Source organism: Patagioenas fasciata, unplaced genomic scaffold, assembly GCF_037038585.1.
Source record: "Patagioenas fasciata isolate bPatFas1 unplaced genomic scaffold, bPatFas1.hap1 Unplaced_5, whole genome shotgun sequence".
In the NCBI taxonomy this organism is placed as follows: domain Eukaryota; kingdom Metazoa; phylum Chordata; class Aves; order Columbiformes; family Columbidae; genus Patagioenas; species Patagioenas fasciata.
Window position 1 is genome coordinate 924,940 of NW_027288767.1, and position 24,732 is coordinate 949,671.

The 24,732-nt window shown below is 48.6% G+C and overlaps 1 pseudogene; it reads right to left on the minus strand.

Moving 5' to 3' along the window:
- LOC139826872 (dynein axonemal heavy chain 9-like) overlaps positions 1-24,732 on the minus strand; it is an 83,738-nt pseudogene that overhangs the window by 12,956 nt on the left and 46,050 nt on the right.

A 24,732-nucleotide genomic window follows, 5' to 3' on the forward strand; every position in this document is an offset into this window, starting at 1 on the left:
GATTGCAGCCCAGGCAACCTTTACTGTCTCAGTAAGTGGAAAAGCAAACGGAAGCAACGCTCCTCTGCCCAGACCCCGGGTGGGTTTTCTGCCCTGTGCTTACTCGAAGAATTTGTTTCATTAGCAGTTTTGGGTTGGCAACAGACCTATAAGGTGCTATAAAGCAGCACACGGTAAGTAGCAATTCTTTGTAATTAGGGAAGACTGGCAAATGTAAACGGGACTGGGAGTTTTTTTAAGCCATTTATTATCACGTGCAAAAGTTGTTAAGGAAGATTTATATTCCGTTGGTTTGTTTCAGATCACAGACCTTTCAAAACGCTGGGTTTTTCCTGCTTGGGTGCACTGCAGACAGCTCGCCTTGCTCACCACTCAAAACGCAGCTGATTTCTTGTCACAGACAGTTGCTGCACAAAGGAATGGATTGTGCTACGAAAAATGATGAATCTTTCCTCAGCGGAGCCTCTCTCCCCGTTCAATAAAACCACAATATTTGAAATTTCTGGTAGCAAGTTAAATTAAGTGTTTCAAATAAGCATTTAATTTAAATTTAATTAGTCCCTAATTAACATATAAAATCAGCCCTTTTTGAGGTTAAACAAGTATGCAAGAGATTCATCACACTGAAATGCAATTACTGGGGATCAAGTGACATGTTCGTGGAAGTGGTATTTTAATTCAAAGCCGTATCTCACAATAATAATAAGGGGCGGTGTGTCTGTGTGAGATCCTGACACATACTCAAACCAGCACCTCAAAGAAACAGCCTGGACACCTCGTACCTTCTGGTTGGTGAGCAAGGGAGAGGGAAAAAAAGAACCCAAACAAAAAAAACCACAAGATTTATTGCAATTTCTCTGAATGACAGAAGTCAGGGCTACATCTGATGGAGGGGCAGAGGCCCAAGAGGGCACGAAGCAGAGCGAGGCCCAGGGCAAATGCCACAGAATGTGGTATTTAGTCACAATAAACTACAGAAAATCCCCAAACTGGCCCCAGGTTCAGGCAGAGAGAGTGTTGGGCTCCTTTTAACCCCTGTGCACATGGCGCTTCTGGAAGCCACAGGATGCAGGGATGGGTTGAACAACAACTCTGCTTCCCCTAAGGGCTGCATCTTATACATCTCTGCAGCAACAGGCACCTTGTCTAAGGAACTACTGGAACTCAGGTTAGGATCTTTTTTAAGTAAGAAAAAATCCAAAATTACTTTGTGCCCATGTTTTACAAATTTAAAGATGTGCCTGCTGGGGAAAAGAATAAAGCAGCCAAGTGACAAACTACACAAAAAGGGACAAATTAACTCTAAAAAATGAGCAGCAGGGATCCAGGCCAAGCAGTATAAATCATGCTTCTCAATGCAAATCTCACCACCACATCTTCATCCACACACAAGACAACTTGCTCCTCTGTGCAGGGGAAGAAAATCACTGACTCAGCCCACAGCGCATGACCAGGGACACGGTGCCAGGTCTGCCTGTACAAATAACACCTGCACACACTCGCCCATCCAGCTGGAGACAAACGGCTGCACATTCACAGAATCACAGGATCCCAGGCTGGTTGGGCTGAAGGGCCCTCTGCAGATCCCCAGTCCAAGCCCTGCTCACGCAGGGTCACAGAGCAGATCACACAGGTGGGTCCAGGCGGGTTTCAATGTCTCAGAGAAGGAGACTCCACACCCGCTCTGGGCAGCCTGGGCCAGGCTCTGGCACCTCCCAGCAAACAAGTTTCTGCTCATGTTCAGATGGAGCCTCCTGTGTCTCAGCCTGTGCCCGCTGCCCCTCACCCTGGCGTTGGGCACCACTGAACAGACTCTGGTCCATCCTCCGACAGCCACCCTGAGATATTGATCCCATTGATCAGATCCCTCTCAGCTTCTCTTCTCCAGCTCAACAGCCCCAGAGCTCTCAGTCTCTCCCCATAAGAAAGAATCTCTAGGTCCCTCAGCATCTTTGTCCCCCACCCAGGCAGCTGGACAGAGAGACAGACAGACAGACAGACAGACTGCCAGACAGCTCAGCCCATTTAGCAGCTCAAGGGCATTTTGCAGAGACCCCAACACAGGGAAAAAAGCAAAGGGGCACCTGGGAGGGAGGAGGGAGACTGCAGCCATCACACACTAGCAAGACCCAAAACCCTTCAGACCTGCCCCAGAAAGCTGCCGTGACTCCACGACACAGCCCCAGGTGACACAGCGTGGGCTGAGCCTGTGCTGTCACCTCTGCGAGTGGATCAGTCCCACAGGGCAACTTTAAACTCTGACACCTTCCTTAAAACATCTGCAGTGCCGGGAGCCCAGCAGAGCACAGACGGGGCTGTGATGCTCATGGCCGTGAGCGTGTTCGCCCCAGGGCCACCTGGCCAGGAAAAACCCACATGGTGAAGGTTAAAACCTTGGTCTCACTGGTGCTGGTCCTGTAGAGGGAGTAAAGGGATTTCAGGACACTTGGGTCAGACCAAACTCCATAAAGGAAGTTATTTTGGTTTACAGTGACCCACAGCTGTTGTTCAACTCAAAACAAGCAAGGTTGTTTCATTCCTGATTAATAAATACATGTAGAAAATTATCCTCTCTCTTTAGGTCAACTGAAAGTGAAAATACCATTCCAAAATGAGTCACTTTTCAACAATTCCCTCTTTCTCTTCATCTGTGAAAAGACTACACAGCAGAACTGACCTTATCCTGGTCTCAAACTTCATCTTTCACTGATGTGCCAAAATCCTCATCAAAGATATTCTCATGGGCTTCCCCAGGTCAGAGCCTCCCAGGGTCAGCAGCCGTGTCCCCTGGGGCGGTGGGATGTGGCACCCGCTCCGTGGGAGCACACGGGGCTGCATCAGGATGCGGGGGACAGCCCAGGAACCAGCAGCACCTGCACATCCCCATTAGCACTGTCCTCACTGACAACTGGGATGCAATTCCCATCATTGCACTCTGAGGACAGCTTAGATCCCAGCCAAGCAACCCATTCTATTCAGCACGGGCTTAAATTCAAGCGTATTAAAGACACACCTCAAGTCAAGTACGAGCTGTGTGCTGTAGAGAACAGCAGCAGATTTAAGTGTGTGCTTTGCACAGCCCTGAACCAGAGTCGTGGTGTTCAGAATTCAATCCCTCATGTTGGGAAATGCCATTTTCCATAAAACCAGGAGTCTGCGGACCAGTGAGTTTCACAGTGGGATTTAAGAGTCAGTGGGTGCCAGTGCAGTGCCCACAGTGCACACCCAGCTCCAAACCCCGACGGACACCCCAGGAATTTGGTGACCTGCCAGGCAGAAGTCCCACATCTCAGCCATTGTCTTACCTTGCAGCATGGCAGAGGTGGTGTAGTAGTTAAACGGGACCTTCTTCACCACATAGGCGTCTGTATCCAGTGAGCAGAGCTTGTCCCCCACCAGCACAGACTTCCCCGTGCCGGCGTTGCCCACCAGCATCACGGGGCGCCGGCGCTCCAGGAGCCTGTCCATGAAGTACCGCACACGGACCGTCTCGGTGGTGGGCACCAGGCAAGCCTGAGAGGGGCAAAACGAGCAGGTAAGTGTACCCATCTGTGGCACCACCCCACTGCCATGTTCTGAGGAGACATCAAACTGGGAGAGCCAGGAATGAGTGCGGTGACCTGAGTTTCTAGATGGCGCTAGGAAGGGAACAATACACTGCTACCAACCATTCAAGTCAAACTATCTGTACAGACGGAACAATGACAGCGGGATGCTGAGAGCAACATCTGGATCTCCCCACAAACACACATTTTGCTAAAATGGTAACAATTTTTACAAGTCATCTGCTCACTGTGGCACCTCTAAAAGGAAAGAAAGGCATAGCTGGCAAACGCAATTCACTACCTGCAGCAACTCTCATTTTTCGTCCAAATCATATAAACAACCCTATTTTCAGCCACGCAGAATGACGAGATGGTGTCTCAGGGACTTTGTCACTACGTTGTCCCACATCCTGCTTCTCTCTGCAGGCCAAACGCACCTCCATCCCGCACCCTGGGCACACCAGCCCTGGCTCATAGGTGTCTCTGAGCCTGCGCCTCATGGACATCACTCAGCTCTGGAAGATGGATGGAGGATGAGTCTTCACAGTCAAAGTACAGTAAAGAAAGATGGGTAATTGAGTTGTACTTCATAAAGAATGTGTCAAGGGTTTTGATTGTGGGGTGACAATACAACCATGGCAGATGTGTTGTTAGCCCCCTCTCCCCCACCTTCAGCCCCTCTCTCTCCCCCATTCCCACTCAGGACAGGTGATTGGGAGGGAAAGAAGGATAGATAGAAGAGAATTGGAAAAATTAAAAATGTTTTACTAATGCTACTAGTAAGAATAGAGAAAATAATACAAAATATACAAAACCAATCTTGAAAGCCCCAGCAACTGCAGAGCTGGCACCTGAAGTCCTGGACTGGACTGTGCAGCCAACCGGAGCTGGATTCAGTCTGTCATGAGGCCTCAGTTCGCAGGGATGACCAGCAAGGTCCTCTCCTAATCTCGGCCATAAGCAAAATGGACGAGATCCTCGTGATCTCCCACTTTTATATGAAGTATTCACGTGAATGGGATGTTATACTCTGTTTGTCAGTTTCTTGGTCACCTGTTTCTCATTGCCCCTCTCGCGAGATGCGAATCTGTCCTTATCAATAACCTCACATTCCATTGCTATGTTTACCAAAACATGGATCTGGTTCTCCAGGAAAACGCAGCTGATATGAAGGTTTTACCTGACAGGCAAATTCACTAAAAGAGAAACTTGTTTTTAACAAAACCAGGACGGAATGCCATTCTTATTATGAAGTGCTTGACCTCGAATGAGACTTCAATTGCAATGCCTGCATACAGTCACTAAAATGCATGTGCTCTTCCCAGACAAAACACGTGCAAGGTTCACATACCTGTAAGGGCAGTTCTGGATCAAATTCAAACTGAGGAATAAGTTTAGACCAAGGTTCAAACTTCTTCGTTTCTGGATCAATGTAGAAGTCAAAGACTGTGCCCTGAGAGGGAAACTTGATAGTCTTGAATTCTGCCACCCACCACTTGCTGAACTCCACTCTGTAGTCCACAAGCTATAAGACAAAAAGTGGAGAAAATACACTAATCTGGATCAATTAATTAGTAATGGAGAATGTTATCTATCCCAGTCCACCAGAGCGGGATTAGTCCTTAAAATATATTCCACAGCATAAAGTTCTTATCATTTTTCCTGCTATTAAGCCTAATTTTTCATTTTCTTCATTTCTGCTCATCAGTCCTATTTATTCATCTAAATAATTCATCCTCTGTGTTGATCACTCTTGGTATGTCTGAGACTAGATAGATGGATCAATTTGAAAAAGAGAAATACGTGCCTATGACTAAACAGACCACTTGATTGATTCTTGGTGCCTACTTCTTCCAACAGACAAGGACACAACATCCGTCTACATCTGTGCTCATGGTCAGTCACAGCATGCATACCAAAGCCTTTCCTCATCAATCACACCACTCTATTCAGAGTGAGTTGCTGTCTTCTGGCTTCTTTTCAAGCCACAACGTTTCAGACAAGCAGGACTGCAGACCCCAGCGTACCAAAGCAGCAGCGAGGGTCTGCCCCTTTGACCCCGCCGTGATTCTGCGCTGCCACATTCCCCTCAAAGCACCCGTTTCCTTGCTTTTCCCCATTGTATCTTTCTACACATGGAGATTTTGGAGCATCTGAATTTTTTCAACTGGGGTGACAGTTTTGCTTTAGATGCTGGGTCAGGACTCACCAAATGTGCTTAGTCCCCTCCTCTGCCCTAGGTCTCCTGTATGACATTGGGCCAGCCATTCTGCCCAAACACCTTCCCATGTGGACAATGGGAACTGGAGAGAGGTGGAGGGGAGGAGGAGAGGAAAATTGCTGTGAGAAAGATGTTTGTGAAATACCGGACGCATCATTTAGCCCGTTTTAACAGCACAGTTTGTTCCTGGGGTGTCTGCGGGTCTCTCCTCCCCATAGCCATACAATGTGGGGTCACCAACACATTGTCCATAGGCTGCTCGGCCTCCATAAGGAAACCTGGGTTTGTTGCTGAACTGAACCAAGTGTCCTCCATAAAGCCTCCTGAGCCACAGTCCCTCAAAAGACCAGTGGATTTGAAAAACACATTAATAGTATCCACGATTTTGCAGACTCCTGCTATTCAGAGAGGCAGAATCCCTGTAATTCTCCATTCTCCTGTTGTTATAACTCCTCAGCAGCGGCAGCAGAGTAGCCCGCAGTGGAGCGGGACGTGCGTGCTGCTAAAAGCTTTCCCACAAGGGTGCCCTTACCCGCACAGCCAGACCGCCTGCAAGCGCGCTGTGCCGCGCTGCCCGCCCTCCCTGACCCCGCGGTTAAATGGAGCCACTCCAGCCCCAGCTCTATTGCCAGAACGGTGTGGAATTCAAACCACTTCCTTAATAAAAACCCCATATGGATTACCGCTAATTTCAGAGCCAGGAAATGGCAAATCTATCATCTGTTTTTATACAGGGGCCCCGCTACCCACCAACAAGCACCGAGTAGTGGGAAGCCTCCCAGACTGTTTCTCCTGACATTTCGGCCGCGAAAGGTCAGCGCGAAGGGCACCTTCGGTGGAAAGCAATAAACAGATTTTATATTGGATCATTTTTCATCAGGCTCCCCATTGCTCGGACTGCTGTATCCTCGCACTCTCAGCTCTGACATTTACAGAGCATCGCGGGCAGTAACGCACAGCCAGGCTCCCGGCGGAGCCTCCCGGAGGGTCGCTGTGCCTGCAGCTGCTCCTGCAGCCCACCCAGAGCCACTACCGCAGGCAGGAGCCCGGCCTGATGCACCCGAGACTGACTGTGCGGCACGGGGAACACAGCGGCCAGCTGCCACAGCACCGCACACCAGCATACTTGCGCTTGTACTGCTGAAGCAAAGACAAGTAGTGCTTCCCAGGCTTTATTGTGCTTTGTTTTGTTTCTTTAAGTCATCCTAGACTGGCAACACTAAGGCTGAGTATTTCCCAGCTGGCACATGGGAAATGGAGGCTCCACAAGGACCAAGGAAGCTGGTCTCGCACAGGTCATTCAATGGTCACAAGGTGTGATGGCACCAAGTGAGCACCCAGCTGAGCTTGAGCTGTGTTGTTCAGCACTTCCTGAAGCATCTGATCCTTGGCATGGAGCAAATCTGAAGAGACCAGCAGACACTCTAGGTCTGGCGTTAAGGTACATGAAAACACACAAAGAGACCCCTGGGAGCACTTGAGCAGCCATCAAGAACGGCAGTGCCTCCACCCGAGCTGGGGAGGGGTGTCTGGTGTTACATTCGTGGAGAGACCTCCCGCATAGTCCAGACAACACAGAGTTTGACACAAGCCCAGCGGAGATCAGACGTGGATCTCCAAGCCCTTGACAGCAGTGCAGTGTGGGCAGACCCAGACATCAGGACTACACACTTTAGATCTGAGGATAAGGCGTCCTCTGACTAGGGGATGCAACCACCCAAGAGCAGGTGTGCCCCTGTGGCCACGAAAGTCAATGGCACCTGGGGTGCCTTAGGAAAAGTACGACCAGCAGGTCAAGGGAGGTTGTTCCTCCGGCTCTGCTCTGCCCTGGTGACAAAACACCGGCTGGTTTGTGTTATGTAGCACGTCTACCTGTGCAGTCAGAAGGCTGAAAGACTGCTCCACTGATACATCCATCTGATAAATCAGTCTTAATTTGATCACATTATGCACATCCACAGGCTTCTATAAGTTAACCTTATGTTTCTCCCCAGTGAAATGCATCTGCATAAGCAAACATCCCTCCACCTTTACCACTGACCCCTCAGCTGTTCTCCGGTGGTGTTACACCCTGGATAACGAGGCCTTTCGTAAAAGGAATTGTTGTGTTTCTAGTTTATTATCACCTATATGAGAGCCCCAGGAAAACAGCATTACTGGCATAGCACTATGTTTCAGAAAGTATGAAGAAATCAAAACAACACAAAACCACACAAACAAACTGTGTGAAAGATGCTGAAGAGGCATCTTCCGTCTTACCTGATCTCGAAACATTGATCCACCAAAGGCCCAGACGGCAGCAAAGACAAAGTAAAGTTCATAAAGCTCCTTGGGACAGTCAGGAGGTGTGTTCTCCTCTGCCAGGAGACATTCAAGGAGGTAGCACAACATCTGAACCATACTCTGTTCAGGAATGGGAATAATCTTCTTAAATCTAAGGGATGGAAATTAGAAAGCAATACGTCCATCACAACCCAGGAAGACTAGAAATGCTCTTTCAGAACACTGGCATTCTGCTTGTCAGCGGTACGTGTCCTATTCCCAGGTACAATAAAGAGAACACCCATTCTCACACTCAGACCTGCTGGCACCGGCACATATACAAGTAATAACAATAATCAGAAGTTTCAAGCATTTTAAAACTTTGATCTTCTTGAAAGAAGCAGAATGGAAGACTTGCTAAAGGCAATGATTTCCTGCGAGCACGATGAGTTCAAAAGCGGTCAAATAGAGGAGTAATAAAATAAACCCTTTCATCTTGCCATTTTACATTCATTTAAGCTACACTTACAGAATTCCAAACTAATATTGTAGCTGCACTGAAGTCCTCCATAAAGTAATTATAGCTATTTGAAAGGTTGGTTCTACGATTTCTGAATTAAGCAAGCTACCAAAACACTCAGCTCAGGGTTGCCTGCAGCTAATCCCGTGGATTTCACGCTCTGAGACAATGTTCAGCAAACAGAATGGGAAACGTCCGATTGACTTTGCTACCAACAGTCAAAACCAACTTGGTCCCACAGAGAGAAGTTCCCTAGCACAATGTTTAAGTCCTGATTCCAGACCCTTCTGACACATCCCCCTTTTGGCTGACATCTCCCATGCTCACTGATTTTTCTTTTGTTTTTAAAGGAAAGTGCAACTATAGGAAGCAAGTAGAGGATGGGAGATGCTCCCTTAAGTTTTCTGGGACTCTACTTTGGCCAGTCCTCACCACAGTATGAGAAAGAGAATGGTTTCACATGATGATAAGCAAGAACCACATGACTTCCCTGTGGACACTGCTTTAAAGCCAAATCAAGCCAAGAAGCACTAGGACCCTTCCAAATACCCAAGTTCTTAATGAAAAATAACTTGTGGAGTGGGCTCAGGTCTAGCCTGACACATCAGGAGGCTGAAAAGCTTTCTCTTTGGGATCTGCCGGAATTATTTTCCAAGAGATAGAGAGTTGATACAGGAAATACAATAAAAATCAAATCAAAATCAGATGAAAACCAGATCTGACCAACACGATACAGGCAGGAGCGTCACTTTGCCCACCTCGCCCTGCTGGTTCTCTGAGCTTAAGCCAATGATGCTCAGGGCTTCCAGGGGCAAGGAGGATCATGTGCAGCACAACCCAGCGCAGCACAGCTGGGCTGGACAGTGGCAGGTGTCCCCATGCCCTCACCACGGGTGACACAATCACTCATCAGATGGTACCTTGTTCTGAGGGTGTCCAGGCAAATGGGCAGGTACTTATCAAACAAAATGGTCAGGTTGGCTCTTTCGGACTGGATCTCTCGCCTGTCGATCCAGCTGCTCACTGGAGGATTCCAGCCCAGATCCGACGGGTTGATGTACAGGATCCCTTTAGGCCCAGGGTAAGAGAGAACATATAGTAAAGACATAGCAGAAACTGTTCCTTTCTTCCAGCAGAGTTTACCAGGTACTTTCACACAACTAAAACCCTATCAAATATGACGGGACGTCCCATTACCTGCCCCCTTTTCCTGCCCCACTGCAGAGTAGAAACATGAACAGTGAAGAAACTTCACCCTTGAAACCACGGCGCTTTTCATGACCTTGCCCTAAATTCAGAACATTGTCTTGTCTGAGCAGTTTCATTGCTCTGGGCCCCATTTCCCCATGTGTAAAACTAGGGGACACCTCCATTCCCTTCTCCCATACTTCATGCACTTCTTCAGAAGATCAAGAACTCTTTGAGACAGATACTGTCCTTCTCCTCATAAAGTCCATCCAAAGGGCTTTGCACAACAGGAGCACTCAGCAACGCTGAAGCCATGATCACCCACCAACAGTCAGAGTGCTCTGGGTAAATCTCCAGGATGATGACAGCTCCACATGTGCATTTGGGGTCAGGATCCTCAGTTTGTCTGTCAGAAACCTGCCCTGTCCACCCACGGCCGCTGTGATCTCAGGTTGGGTACTTGCAACAGGAGTCAAGTTGGCCAACAGAAGACTGGTTAATGGCACTAGATCCTCCTGGGTTCACGGCAAATCCCAGTGCGGAGCTCAGGCCAGGACTCACCCGCTCGGGACACGGTTGCTGGGGTGGCTGTGCGCAGGTGGCTGATCTCAAACACCAACCGCATCGTTGGGTTCAGAGGGATTCTCTCATTGCTCGCCAGGGTCAGCACCTGCATTGGGCAGACAGACAGACAGACAGAATGACATCTTCCCCAGGAACAGGAATGAAAAGCATTCAGCACTTTGCACTAAAAAGCTTGGTTGCTGCCAGCACAGTTCCTTGAGGGAATGCAGCTGATTTCCAGCAGGTAGCAGAACTGTCTTCCATGACTCAAAGGAACAGCACTCCCTTCGAGTGGCGGAAAAAGGTGTGGAATTATGACCCCACCCTATTTTTGAAGGGCCTGGAGTTACAATCAGGACATCTGTGATTATCCATGAGCCCAGTTCCAGGAAGGGAAATTACAATGAAACCATGATTTGAGCTATTTCCCCTCATGCACCATTTTCTATATGTGATATTGTTTGGTGTATCTGAAGAAACACAACCGCATTATTCTAGGAGGTGTTATTTCAGCATCTGCATTTTTAGGCTGAACCATGCCACGCAGTCAAAGAATATCTCCTTCTTTAACTTATATTCATTACCTTATTATCATCCGTCACAGTATTAAGAGACTCAATCCACATTGGATCAATATCTCCATCTAGTACCATCCACTTGGGACCGTCATGCGTGATGTTGGCCAGCTCTCGCATGATTGATGAAAACAGGCCTGGGAGGGTGACAGGAAGATGGTGATGAACACTGAACTTGACACCTGCTCTAACGGTTTTCTCCAGCAACACAGTAAAAATTACTCTAATTAATGCTTTCCTCTCAAACATGCAAAACTCTATGTGCCTATACGTAAATATTACTATATCACAATACGGTTCTAGTTTGCTTTAAAGTGAAAAAAGGGTTATCAGTTATCACTACTGAAAATGATTGCAGACCTACGCACGAGCTTCATTCCCACCGAGAATCATAAGGGATAAGAAAAACGTAGAGTAGCTACTCAAAGGCAAAAGGCGGCATGAGTTATACAATGCAGAGAAAACCACCTGAATATGCCTAGGAAATCCTTATAAATATTTTTTTGTGGCTCAAAGTATATCAGGGCAATCAAGATGCATTAAACGCTGGGTCATGGCTTTAGTGAGACTGAGGGGAGAACAAGCACAGAATGACATTGAATGACAGAACAAAATGTTGGTAAAATCAAGGAGAGAGAGGATACAGAGTCTCAAGGGGAGTAAATAATGAATGTTAAGAAGACCACGAAGGCTGGGAATAGAGCAGCAGCACTGCAGAGCAAATGAAAACTCCACAAAACTATTGCTCTCCTCTGCATGTGAAAATACCTCGGGAGATGCTGGTCTTCATGAAAAAACATCAGGCAAACATTAAAAAAAAGCCTCTCTTCCAGTGAATTGTGACAAGGACTCTTTTTTTTTTTCTTTTTTTCTCCAGGACAAGCTATTTCTTTGTGATCCAGATCAGGAACAGCTAGTGGCACCATCTGACGGAAGACAAAGCTTGTGCTCAGCAAATGCAGAACGGCTCACCTGGAACAGGTGTGTGATCCCGAGACCGGGTCAACAAAAATAACGCTTCAGCGCCTCTGCCTCCAGCCAGTTCCTTACGTGTTGGACACACGCCTTGGGAACCACTCCGACATTATTAGCATCAGAAACAGTTGCTGTCTCAGGGCATCAGGGCTTCCCTCGGATACACCGCGGCAGCGGGGAGAGGAAAGCGCCTCTGTCCTGACCTTGTGCATCCACAGCACACGGCTCTCTTGGGGTTTAAAAGAAGAGTTTTGTTCTGCAAAGAACACTTTTGGGATTCCCATATGGGACCTTTTACCACCTAACATGTAGGACCTTTTCAACTTCTGATAATGTGACAGGATAAAACTGGGGAGCGGAAAAGCAGGGGCTGATCTGTAAGGGAACAGGTCACCTCTTGCTAGGCTGTGGTGAAGATTGCCTTGCTGGTCTTTGACAACATGAAACAACATTTTCAGGAATGGTTACTGCAGAAAATATCTGCCTTGAAAGCTCAGGGAGGAGTGCCACTATTTCATTTAAACCATCGCAGGCCAGAAACCACTGGACAGTCACCTGTAAAATGTCCCTCCTGCTGTTCGGTGTCACCGCTGCCCTCGATCTGCAGCCACTGCTGCAGCCAGTCTGCACAGTTCAGGCTGTACCCTGCACGTCCCTCTGCCACTTTGATTTAGGCTCCCTAATTACAATTAGAAAGAAATTAACCTGGCATTGGAGCAAAGCAGGGGGTCGGGAAGGGTCCATGGCGGGGCCAGGGGAGGTGGGTGGCAGCTCATCTGCTGCTGTGGATGATTCATGGTAATGTCTTCCCTCACCTCCCCCACACCTCCCAAACCCGCCGCACACGTAAATCGAAGCTGCCTTTATGTATCAGTCACAACCCAACATTTCCACTCCAGATTTTCTGTAATCTTCCAGCAAGTTTGAAATGTTCCTCAGGAGTAAGCAGGATCAACAGCTTGGCAAACGCTGGTGTGCTACAGAGATCGGGCAGCCATACTGAGTGGAAAAACTGACGTTAAGGCTGCTGTGCGTGCTATCAGCAATGAAAACCTGGGGATGGGACATTTTTTGGGGTCCCAGTGCACACCACAGTGCAGGAGGGACATCTCTTCCATCACTGGTCCAGCCAACTCCCAAAAACTGCCTGCCCCACTTAGGAACTGGTAAGTGTTGGTATTAATGGGCATTAAAATTATTCTTAGGGCAATAGGATCAAGTAGGCTTATGCTATATTTCCCATGTGAAGATCAAAGAGCTAAAACATCCTGTGTATCCTTTCAACAACAAACTGTCATGTGGCTGTAGGCAGCAGACAAGCACCTGGGCTCTCAGACCTGCACATGAAGAACCAGTCACCCTGCTGCTGCTCGGGAAATTCATTAAAAATACCCGTCTTTATCTACATATTTCAGACATGAAATGACATTTACCGTCTTTCCATTCTCTTGTTGCTGGGTTAATGATGCCAAAGAGCTCATCATTGGTGACTGCCTTGGGGTTGAGGTCTGTCCAGACAGGACGTCGCTTCATTATCTGGTAAGTCCTGTTCAGGGATCTCATCACCTGAGACTTGCCCGTGCCCGCGTTACCCACCACGCAGACAGAGTGCCGGACCGTCAGCAACTCCTCCAGCTGCACCACCTGAGAAAAACACTCCCAAATTTTAGACAAAGATGCCAAACTGAAGTTCAGGTCTATAAAATAGGTCCCACTGGGCCACCTCTTTAGAAAGACGTGACCCTAAGACACAAGCAGATTTGACAATTGAGTTTGGTCCAGCCACTCTAATCACAATGGGTGAAATCCTCAGCCTGCAGATAAACTTTCAGCGCTGTTTATACTTGACAACCACCACCTGATGAGGCCCTGCTCTCCAGGGGCTACACTTTCATGAGCCTACAAAAGTTGGCCCCTTTGGAAGCCCAGAGACTGATCCAGTGCTGACTTCAGGAGCAGGTGCAACTGCCTCAGACCCAGCACAGCTGACTGCCCTCCAGCGAGATCTGCCTGCAAGGACAATGCTGTGCAGAGCTCTCTTTGTAGAAGCAAAGCTGTTTGAGAAAACCCAAATGATTTGATGGCGACGTGGGTGTAGCAGAAGATCTCTTGGTCTTACTTTGAGCACAAAGTTGTCCTCAGCCTGCAGCCGGAGGTCCAGCACAGCCTGCCTCACAAACGACTCAAAATTCAGGTCACGCTTCCGAGGCACATCCAGTGCAGGGAATAGATCCCCAATCAGCCCCATAAACACCGGCACATCATCCGTCACAATCTTGGGGATGTTGAAGTCACGAAGAGAGCGCATCAGAACCTGGTCTTCGGGTCGCTCTGGGTCATCTCGCTTGAGGGAGCCAGCAACAACTAGCACTGACTTAATGGCACGCAAGCCCCAGTCGTAGTGATCCTACACCAGAGGAAGAAAAAAAAAGAGGCATGAGTTTATGCTTAGTACCATGTAGGGTGAAGAACCACCATTCCCAAACTGCCAGACTAGTAAGCAATGAAAATACATCTAAATCTGTTATTTGCATTGTGGCCAGAGACCTTCTCCAGCCTGAGTGACCTGGTTTCCATCTCAGTAGGTGAGATTCCCGTCAGGGACAGTATTAAAGAGTCAAATAATTCAGCTGTTCAGACCATCACATGGGCTCACAGTTGGCAGTAAGACAGCAGCAGGATTTGCACTCCAGAGACCAAAGCAATTTGTTTCACCTAAATCATAAAGCACCTATAGCAAGGCCAGCCAGCCCCCTGCATCTGCAGGAGCCACCAAGGTGAAAGGCTTGTGAGTCCATTATGAGGCCCCAAAGACCCAAGTTTCTCCACCCTGCCCATCACAAGATGACAAGCCTGTTTGGTCTCAGAGGAGGTCCAGGAATAAGGGGTCAGTAAAGACATTGCTGAAAAAGTACCACAAAACGGCATGAGAAGAACTCTCAAGCCAACAAACAACTGTTCATATTTCTGTCCTGTTAACACCCTCCAGAGCACAGCTCGACAGCTGACTGCTCTGTGTGGGAGGCCATGGCTTCCACCAGGCCCCTCAAGGCACAGCACCAAGTTTCTGCGACAGAGCATATCCCACCCAGCCTCATGCTGGCACAGCCAAGATCAGGTTTGTATCATCAGGAATCCTGATTCAGGTCTCCTCTGGACCCAGCTTCGATCTACACAAATAATGACAAGGAAAAATCTGATTTGCTTTGCACTGACAGTAACTCTAACAAGACCTGGAACCAGCCTAAGGCTGAACTCAGAGAGGGACACCATAAACCCTTTGCAGGCAGGAGAATCAACAGGAAGAGACTGGAAAGCAAAAGGTCACTGAATACTACCCCAAACATGGTGTCATTTAAACTCACTGAAAGGTCTCCCATTAATGCAGCTGGTCAAATGCTTTTGTCCCTGCAGATGCTCCAGTAAAGCAGTCTGAAAATTTTATTGCTCCGATGATCACCAACCCTCTCCTCCCCCAGCAGCCAGTGCAAATGCAGTCATTAAATAAAAGCTGTGAAACGTTAGCCATGGAGCTGAGCAGCACAGTGCCATGTTTCTGCTGATTTTGGAGATTCATCATACCACTCAGCCACAGAACCAGGCTCACCTGCTTGGACAGGAGCTCTTTGCAGAGTTGGTAGAGAGTAATGAACTTCCTGGCTAACACCCGGGCCTCGATGAATCCCTCAGCCACCAACATAATTTCACAGATCAGCTCAAAGTCTGGCACAACCATCGCACACGGCCTAAAATGACAGGTGAGGAGGCATTGCAGAACAAGTATTTCTTGACTACAGGTCTTACAGGCAGCGCATTTGCAGCTTCATCTTCTAGGCCTTCTTTTATGAGCCAGGTCACCCTCTGCCTTCCCCACGACAAGGGACAGAGCTCCTTTGCCCTGCCTGTGCGTGCCCAGACCCAGGCCTGTTGTGCAAGGCTTAAACTACCTGCGAATGCCCTATGCAAGTGAATTCCCCAAGGACATGAGGTCGAGCCTGGATGTTCCAAAAGACAGTTTCTGCCAGGTCACAAACCCTGACCTGGACTCACCTGAAGAGAGCTTTTAAATTCTCAGGTAGCTCTGTTCGCCCTGCGTAACCAGGGTTCATGGTGATGAAAATGCCTACTGATGGTACTAAGTTGATGTCTTCTCCAAGAAAATTGAAGGATTTCTTCTTCTCCCGTATTGCATCCTGCACGCTCTTCACCTAGAAATCAAGACAGTACTATAGTATCAGCGTTCACTTATGAAAAACACATCAGACAACGGTGCTTCCTTCGTTACTCTTGGCCTCGTGACAAATGGGGCTAATCACTGTTTTATTTTTTACCGGCAGCATAAAGCTTTATACACTGTTTGGAGTACATCAGCATGGCAATATCAATTTCCCATCTCAGTCAAACTCTGGCAAAGCAGAAAAAAGAGCTGAAGAGAGTGGAAAGTCAAAATGCAAAGGAGTTGCAAGACTTCACACCTTTGCTCCATGAGACAATGATGAACGTGGGTCAGGAAGAGCAACTCAGGAGCGGGAAATGTCCCCAGCACTGCCTGCATTCACCTTGGCTTTTGACATCACCTGTGGGACACTGCTCAGCACATCTCACAGCAAAAACACCACCAAAGGCTCCACCATCTCTGAACCAGCCAGCCCAGCAGAGGTCTGATGTGTGAGAGAGACACAGGGCAGTACAGGTATCCACAACACAGCCAACACCCAAACGCACTCCCCAAAGTCTATCACAATATGGGCCCATTATTCCCTTTACCCATCTCACCTCTCCCCACACAGCGTTGCTCTTCAGGACATCCCAAAACCCTCCTGTGCCTGCTCCGTTCCCTGACCAGGCCCAGAGAAGGGGTAGCACCTCCCAATAAGCTTGGCCTCAGCTCACTTGTAAACTGATCACTTGATATCACTTTTAAAGATTTTGGGACATCAGACGTTTGATTTAAAACCAAAACCAGAAGGCAGAAGCTGTAAAACCTCTCCTAACACCTTCACTCACTAATATTATATTGTTTTTTATATTTGCCTGATTGCAGCTTTGTTCTGCTCATTCCTCTCCTTCCGAAGAGTTCACCTCTCTGCAAACAGCACCTCAGCGAGGGGCAAATCTCTCTCTATTCACCGCTCTAACCTCACGACTGTTTGCCATCTCAAAGTAAAGCAATTAATCGAATTTTTCCCTGTAAGGAACCATATCGACATCAGCTGCATGAGTAAGACAGCCAATTAAACATCGCCATGGTAACACTCCTAATAGCAGCCAGGAGACACCATGATGGAATGACGGCCGTGCCGCTTTCTTCAGCTGCCACGCTCCAGCCAGGAGCGAGGGAACCATCAGCAGTTGAGTCATTCCTGGGCTTCTTTTGTTCAGCTTCCCTTTTTATTTCAAGATCCTCAAAGACTTTTTTTCAATGACAACTTTAAACTAGGACCTGACGGAAGAGAAATTGAGAGGGAGTGATACATAAACTCTTGTACCTGCCTGGGGCTTCTCTGGGATGCCACATAAGGTACCAATTATGAGTGAAACAGATGAGAAGAATGAGGAGTTCATGGAGGGGTTAAGAACAATGTCTTTGACCGAAACATTTAGAGAAGTGTAGAAACTTCTGAGCTTTATATCTTTCTATAACACTGAGCCCAAAAGGGAGTCCAGGAACAATTCAGCACCTCAATCAGATATTAGGATCCTAAAACACGCACTCAGCTGACAGTTGGATCCTGAAGAACTTGGGCACTTTGGCACCTCAGTTTTCTGCACTGAAGCCCCCCAAGGCTTCCCCTGTATAAAATAATGCCAGGTTTCCTCATGGGCTGGTAAGAGGAGGGGAAGGAGGACGCGAAGTGACAGATTATATATATAAGCACGAGAGCACAGGACTTTCTGGCACGATGGGGAGGCCAGTCTCCCTTCCAGCCCTTCTCCAGGGATGCTGCTGCGCTTCACACGAGACTCACCAACACAATGCACTGAGCAGCTGAACTACAGAGGAGATGAGAAACCATTCGCCAGGGGAAACACCCATGCCCAGCTGGGCACCGCTCCAATAGCTCTGTCCCAGGTTTAATCCCACGGTGTCAGGGTACCCTGGGCAAGCGCGTCAGCAAGGGCCGCAGATCTGCCCCAGATTCCAGCTCCCGAGTGTCACCAGCTGACACTGGCTTTTGGGAGCACCACGGGGCTGCACACATTCCTCCAAGGAATGGTGCCAGTTGGCCAGGAATACCTTCCAAAGCCACTTGGCAGAGCTGTCGTTACAGACACCAGAACTAAATCCACAGCCATATAGTTTTGGAGACAGGTTAAGAAAATTAATCCTGAATGTATTCCCATTTCCTGAGTATGACACACAACCTGTGCCTGACCAGGGGTGATAAGGAACCCCCAGAAGTCCAGCGGATCTGCCCCAAACACCCCTCTTCCCCTCTGTGAAAATTATTCCCTACACTGCAGACTGAGCAGCCGCAAGTCAAGGCAGCTTCTCTGTCTTGAAATGATGTGCTGCAATTATCTCACAGCAGATTAATGACACGAGTGCTTTCCTGAGGAGGAACAGGTACAGAGCCATGGTGCGTAGTGGTCTGGGAAAAGATGCTACAAAGAATTGTCTTGGCACAAATGCTGTAACTGGGGCAAGAAAAGTGACAAATATCTTTGCAGCACGTAACTGCGACATCTTGGCAGTGCTGTGATATTCATGTGATTAATCTTGAGATCTAATCCCACACCTGCCTATACACAGAACTGAAACCGGCAATATGCAATTGCCATTTTTACCCTTGCTCCAAAGACTGCAGAATGGCTCTGCTCTGTTTGTATTTATTTATGAGTGTTTCTCCACTCACCTGTACAGCAACCACAGAAAGGACCTCAACTGAGATCCTGTTAAATTCATCAAAACAGCCCCAGGCTCCCGTCTGGGAAAGGCCTTTGTAAATATTCCCACAAGACTGGAAAAACAAAACAAAAACAAAGATCACAAGAGTGAAATCATAAATGGAATCAACTCCAGCAAAAAATTGATTTTATTTCCCAGCCTGTTTATTTATAGCAATTTACAGTCTATTGTGGGTATTTAGAAAAGTGCATGGAAACAGCAGGCACAACTCAATTATAATATTTATAGCTCTGCGCAGCTTGCCACTTTATCTGCTAATTGCACTTTCTCGATATATCTGTGCACCAGTTTCATTTAAAGGTCACTTGTGCTGAATTACTGATGGTCCCGTTTCCTGGGAGAGCCCATAAGCTAAATGAAATATGATCCGAGGCTACCAAAATCACTGTACCGTGCCAGACCGGCAGAGAGCAAGACTCAGCCTAATGATTCAGTGCTCTGTAGCGGCTGAAGGTTCACTATGTTTTGGGTTTATTCTGGGAGAGGATCCTGAGAAAACCAGGACAGGTCCCTCCCCGTGCCAGGGGCTGCCAGGTCGCGAGCACGCCGAGAAGAAACGACCAGGGTCCAACTATCAGCACAGCCTTGGTCTCAACTGAACAGACCAACATTTTTGAAGAATTACACATGAAATCTAACTCCAGAAAGGAAGGGAAATGCATAATGAGGCAGAGAAGATAGTTCGGGTCTCTGCCTCCTGAAGAACCTTGTGCAAATCTTAGAGAAGGAACGGGAGGAGAAGGAAAAGGCATTCAGCTTAAAGGAGTGTAGCAGGGATTTGGAGAGAGGTGATCACAGAATCCCAGCCTGGTGGGGCTGAAGGGCCCTCTGCAGATCCCCAGTCCAAGCCCTGCTCACGCAGGGTCACAGAGCAGATCACACAGGTGGGTCCAGGCGGGTTTCAATGTCTCACAGAAGGAGACTCCACACCCGCTCTGGGCAGCCTGGGCCAGGCTCTGGCACCTCCCAGCAAACAAGTTTCTGCTCCTGTTCAGATGGAGCCTCCTGTGTTTCAGTCTGTGCCCGCTGCCCCTCACCCTGGCGTTGGGCACCACTGAACAGAGTCTGGTCCATCCTCTGACACCCACCCTGAGATATTGATCCATTGATCAGATCCCTCTCAGCTTCTCTTCTCCAGCTCAACAGCTCCAGCTCTCTCAGTCTCTCCTCACAAGAAAGAAGCTCCAGACCCCTCAGCATCTTTGTAGCCCACTGCTGGACTCTGTGCAGTTATTCCTTCTTAAACTGGGGAGCCCAGAACTGGACACAACTCCAGATGTGGCATCACCAGGGCAGAGCAGAGCGGAAGGAACAACCTCCCTTGACCTGCTGGTCATACCTCTCCTAATGCACCCCAGGTACCATTGGATTACTCTCATCCTTCAGGTTTGCTCGGGCCCTGAGCATCCCCAGCCCCATGTGACCGCACTGCAGCCGAGGTGGGAGCCATACCTTGTAGTCCATCTGCTCGGAGCAGTTAAACACGTACACCATGATGCCCAGGGCTCGCCCCAAATCTTTCGTAGTCTCCGTCTTGCCGGTGCCCGCAGGGCCTGCAGGTGCTCCGCTCATGGTCAGGTGCAGTGACTGGGTCAGGGTGATGTAACATCTGTCACAGTGAATGATGAATGAAAAAAGGAAATATGTCCAATAGGTCAACTGTGGGCTGCAGGGGAATAGCACTAGAGCATTGCACTCAGCAGAGCCTCTCCTCTGAAAAGCTGTACGTGAGCAGGGGTCATGTCTGAGCTGAAAGCCTTCTTGGCATTAATTACCACCTCTGCTCAGCTCTGTTTTCTCCAAGAGATACTCATCTTCCACCAAGGTCTGCCCAAACCTCTTCATGTCCAGCTTGTGTTCTCTCTGGATCCTCATACAACTCATGGATATTGGGCACATCTCAGGCAGTATGAGAAAAGGACAGCTTTTCTGGAAGACCTGTCACTGACAGAAACCTGCTCAGGTGGCCTATGAGTGAACCCAACTCAAAGCTGCAGCAAGTCCCAAAGTTTCTCCATCATGTTGATGATGGACACTGGGGTGGTGTCCACATGTGAGTATCTATACTACCTGTATAAGCCACAGAGGTGTAGTCAATATAGCCAACAAAACCTGATGATACCTGGGGGCTTGACGCAGCTGACTAACACAGGTGACTAGAGCCACCTGAGATGCTCTTGGTTGCTGAAATGTCACATAGGGTGGAGAGATATGACAAGGGGTCCATAGGAGACTTTTACACTTCTGGATTGGCAGCTGGAAGCCAGGTGGGACAACACAGAGTATCTCAAGTAACCCTAGGTGTCCCCACTGAGGCAACCAGGTAGATGTCTGCTTCAAGATGGGATGAAAGCTCTCTAGACTCACCAGCTTTATGGACTGTGGACATCTTGTGCACAGGAAGACACCCACAAGTGTTTTAATGTGTGAGCTGAATCCCACCCAGGGATCTGATGTACAAATTCCCCAGAGGGTACCACCAAAAACCAGATAAGAGTTAGAGCTCGACCACTGGAGTGCTGGGACATGGAGACAGAACAAGAGGGATACAGGTGTCTGAACTAAATCCATCTTTGGTTGGCATCTCTCTCTCTACCTGTGTGGCAAAGCCCAGCTATGACATTGTGTCCCAGGGACTTACCTGTCGGTCAGCGGAGTGATCACAAGCCGAGGGGTATTGCCAAGGTATTCATAGGAGTACAGGAACTGGGCGTCACAGATGTTGGCAAAGCAGTGCCGTTCCTCATCTGACCATCTGTGCCGGAGCTGTGACAGCCAAATGAAGGCCTGGGCATTGTCCACCTGCAACACACCCACAAACACCATCACAGGAAGGCCGGGGATGCCAGACACATGCAGCTCGGGGGCCAAAATAGCGACTGCTATAAAATTTTCATGGGGGATGACTGGTCCTCACTGCAAGGCAGGTGTGGTGAGGAAGGCCGCCTCCTTGCAATGCGGTGAGAAATGTCACCTCCCCATCTCCCATCAGTAAAGGGGAGGAACCAAATTAGTGACCACATTGGTGGGAGAGGAAAAAATTAATGGCCAAGAGAAAGAGCCTTACAAGAAGACTCCTGAATAGATTTAAGAAGCAGCAAGTCATGAAGAAGGTCTCATAATGCAACCAGAGTGAGAGAAGGAGCAGAGGCCATCTAGACAAGGAAGAGGTTGCAGACAGCACCAAGGAAACAGACTGGGGACAGGTGGACAAAGACAGGCATGGCCAGCGCTCTCTGCACAACCAGCAGGCAGGTCCAGATGCATCACTTCACCCCAGGCTGGACCGAGGCACCACTGAGCCCAGCTGAGCCTTGAAGACAGAAACCCTGTGAGCAGCCTGGCTGCCTCTGAGATGACACAGATGAGGGAAGAGCCACAACCCAATACATTCAGGGCATCTTCCCACCCACCTGCAAGGCTAAACACTTGGCATGGTGTCAGGGACAGGGGAGTAGTGTGGGAGAGGTGTTGCAGGAGAAGGGAGTCCCACATAAGTCCCTGTGGCCCCACACCAGACAAAGGACGCTACAAAGAACAAAGCTTGAATGCTTTTTCTTACTTTCTAAAGTCAAAACTGAGACTGAGTCCAGCAGCCTCCCAACACACCACCATCATCCACCAGCACATGTCTTGGCACCAGGACGCAGTGCCGCGCTCTCACTCCTGGTGTGAATCTGCAGCAACTACAAGTTGGTGTTGCAGGGCCATGACACAGCACAGCTCTGCAGGCTTACAGGGGCTTTCTGCACACTTACTACAAACATTGTAGAAATAAATTTAGTCATACGTCTCCCACTGAGACCGGCAGTGATCTGAATGGCCAGTGGTTGGGCCCCCTGAAGCCCCCTCTCCAGCACCCACAGAACTGTGCTGAACTGCCAACACCAACCTTCTGTGCTATCACCTTTGCCACCACATCCCGAGCATGCACGTCGATGGTGCAAATGGTCATGATTTTCTGTCTGTCGCCCTTGGAGAGCTGCCCGATCAGCATGGTAACGAGGGTGTTCAGCTGGGTCACTTGCTTCTTGTGCTATTCCTTCATCGCATTCTCGTAGCCTTCCTCCACCCTGGCAAAGGCAATCCCAACCTCGGTTGTTCACCAGATCTGGGTGCAGCAAAGCGCCACCTAGGGAAATAGGCTGGTTCAGTATCAGGGAAAATACCAAAGCTTCCTTATGTTCAAGAGTGTCGGATCCACAGGGAGATCAAGGATGAAACATCCGTGACATGAAATTAAGTATTTTTTCATACAGTAGTCACAGCAGACAGTACAACAAGGATCTGCTCCATGACATTCATTTAAAACACCATATCAGTGATAGACACATTTAGCAGCTAGTTATAAGTAAATCAGCACCTTTCACATGCCTGACACAGCAGAGGAGGAAGAGTTGGAGACCACGAGGTTGTCAGAGGTGCATCTGAGGGGCTCTTCACTCTTATCAGGCCTCACCACTTTGCCTTCCTGCTGCACCTCTCACTGCTCTGGCTGTACAGACTGCACTGCCCAAGCCCCTGGGCTCTGTCACCCAACCAAGAGCCCCAACCAGAGCATGGAGCTCAGCCTGAAAACTCCATCAGGAGACCGCCAGGATAAAGGACAACTCATCCTCCCTCTCTCCTGGATAGCAAGGTGGAGGCCAGAAACATGCCTGTCCACAGCTGCTGAAAGAAGGGAAGGGCAGGACTGATGGGGAACCCAAGAGCTACCTTTCCACGAGCCAGCCTGAGTGGTGATAAGAAGCAGTGGCAGATACCTGGGCAGGATAGTCAAAGAGCCATTGTTCCCTTGGTTTTTCCTCATAAGCCATGACGGCTTCTGTCATCTCATCTCTCACAGTAGCCCTCATGCTGTCTAGTACATGACTGAGCCAGACTTCAACCTGGAAAAGAGATTAAATCCCAGTAACACATTTGCTCTTCTTAAGTGCCTTTGGTAATTAGTGAAGATAGGAAATGAGGCAAGCATCTCAGTTCTCTTTAGACTGGACATGAGGGAAAGGTTCTTCACCCAGAGGTGCTGGACACTGAACAGGCTCCCAGGGAGGTGTCACAGCCCCAACCTGACAGTGTTCAAGGAGAGACTGGACAACGTCCTCAGACACACGGGGTGACCTGTGGGGTTGTCACTGCAGGGACAGGACTTGGACTCCATGATCCTGGTGGGTCCCTTCCAGCTCAGGACATTCTATGAGTTAACCAAACCTCACAGCCTCCTTCAGACTGGGTAGATTTGGCTAATTCTGGTACTGTAGGATTAGCATCTACTTCCAGACACCAAGAACAGAAGACAGATTTTTTTCTTGAACTCTAGCTACAGGAGGAACCAAAATGAACTCCGTCAATGAATAATTTGGTCAGGTGTGTTCCACCTCCAGGCCATGACAGAATCCCTGGTGGGATGTGGGCAGTCTGCCAGCAGCAGAAGAAAGATGCTGCCAAACTTGGGAACACAATTCCTGCTGAATTTCATATTTCACAGGCAAAGCCCTCAACAAGAAGACGGACTGAACGCAGCAAGCTCCATTGCTGGGGAGCTCAGTAGCCGGTATTACGTACTTTAGCTTCCTGTAATAGACCATGCAGAAAGGTGAAACTACCAGGATAGATAAGCTGAGCAGTAGCTTGATTCTTACATTTCATACTTTCACTCGTGGTATGAAATAATGAAGACTTGAGAAACAGGTAAAAGGCCTTCTCCTGCCAAACACCCCCGTGCAGAGGTACTATGGAATAGCTTAGTCTCTTTTCAGTCTGCATCCCCTCCCTCACCGAGGATATTTGTAGCAAGCTTTAAGACTAACCTTCAAAAGGTCTTAGAAAAAATCAAATTAAAAACCTAGTCAGAAAAATGGCACAGCTCTTTCTCTCACAGTGGACTGCGACATCCACGTCCCCCCTTAGTGAGGACCTATCCAGAGTGACACGAAAGGTTGTGGTGTAAGGAGGTACTAAATCACCACCTC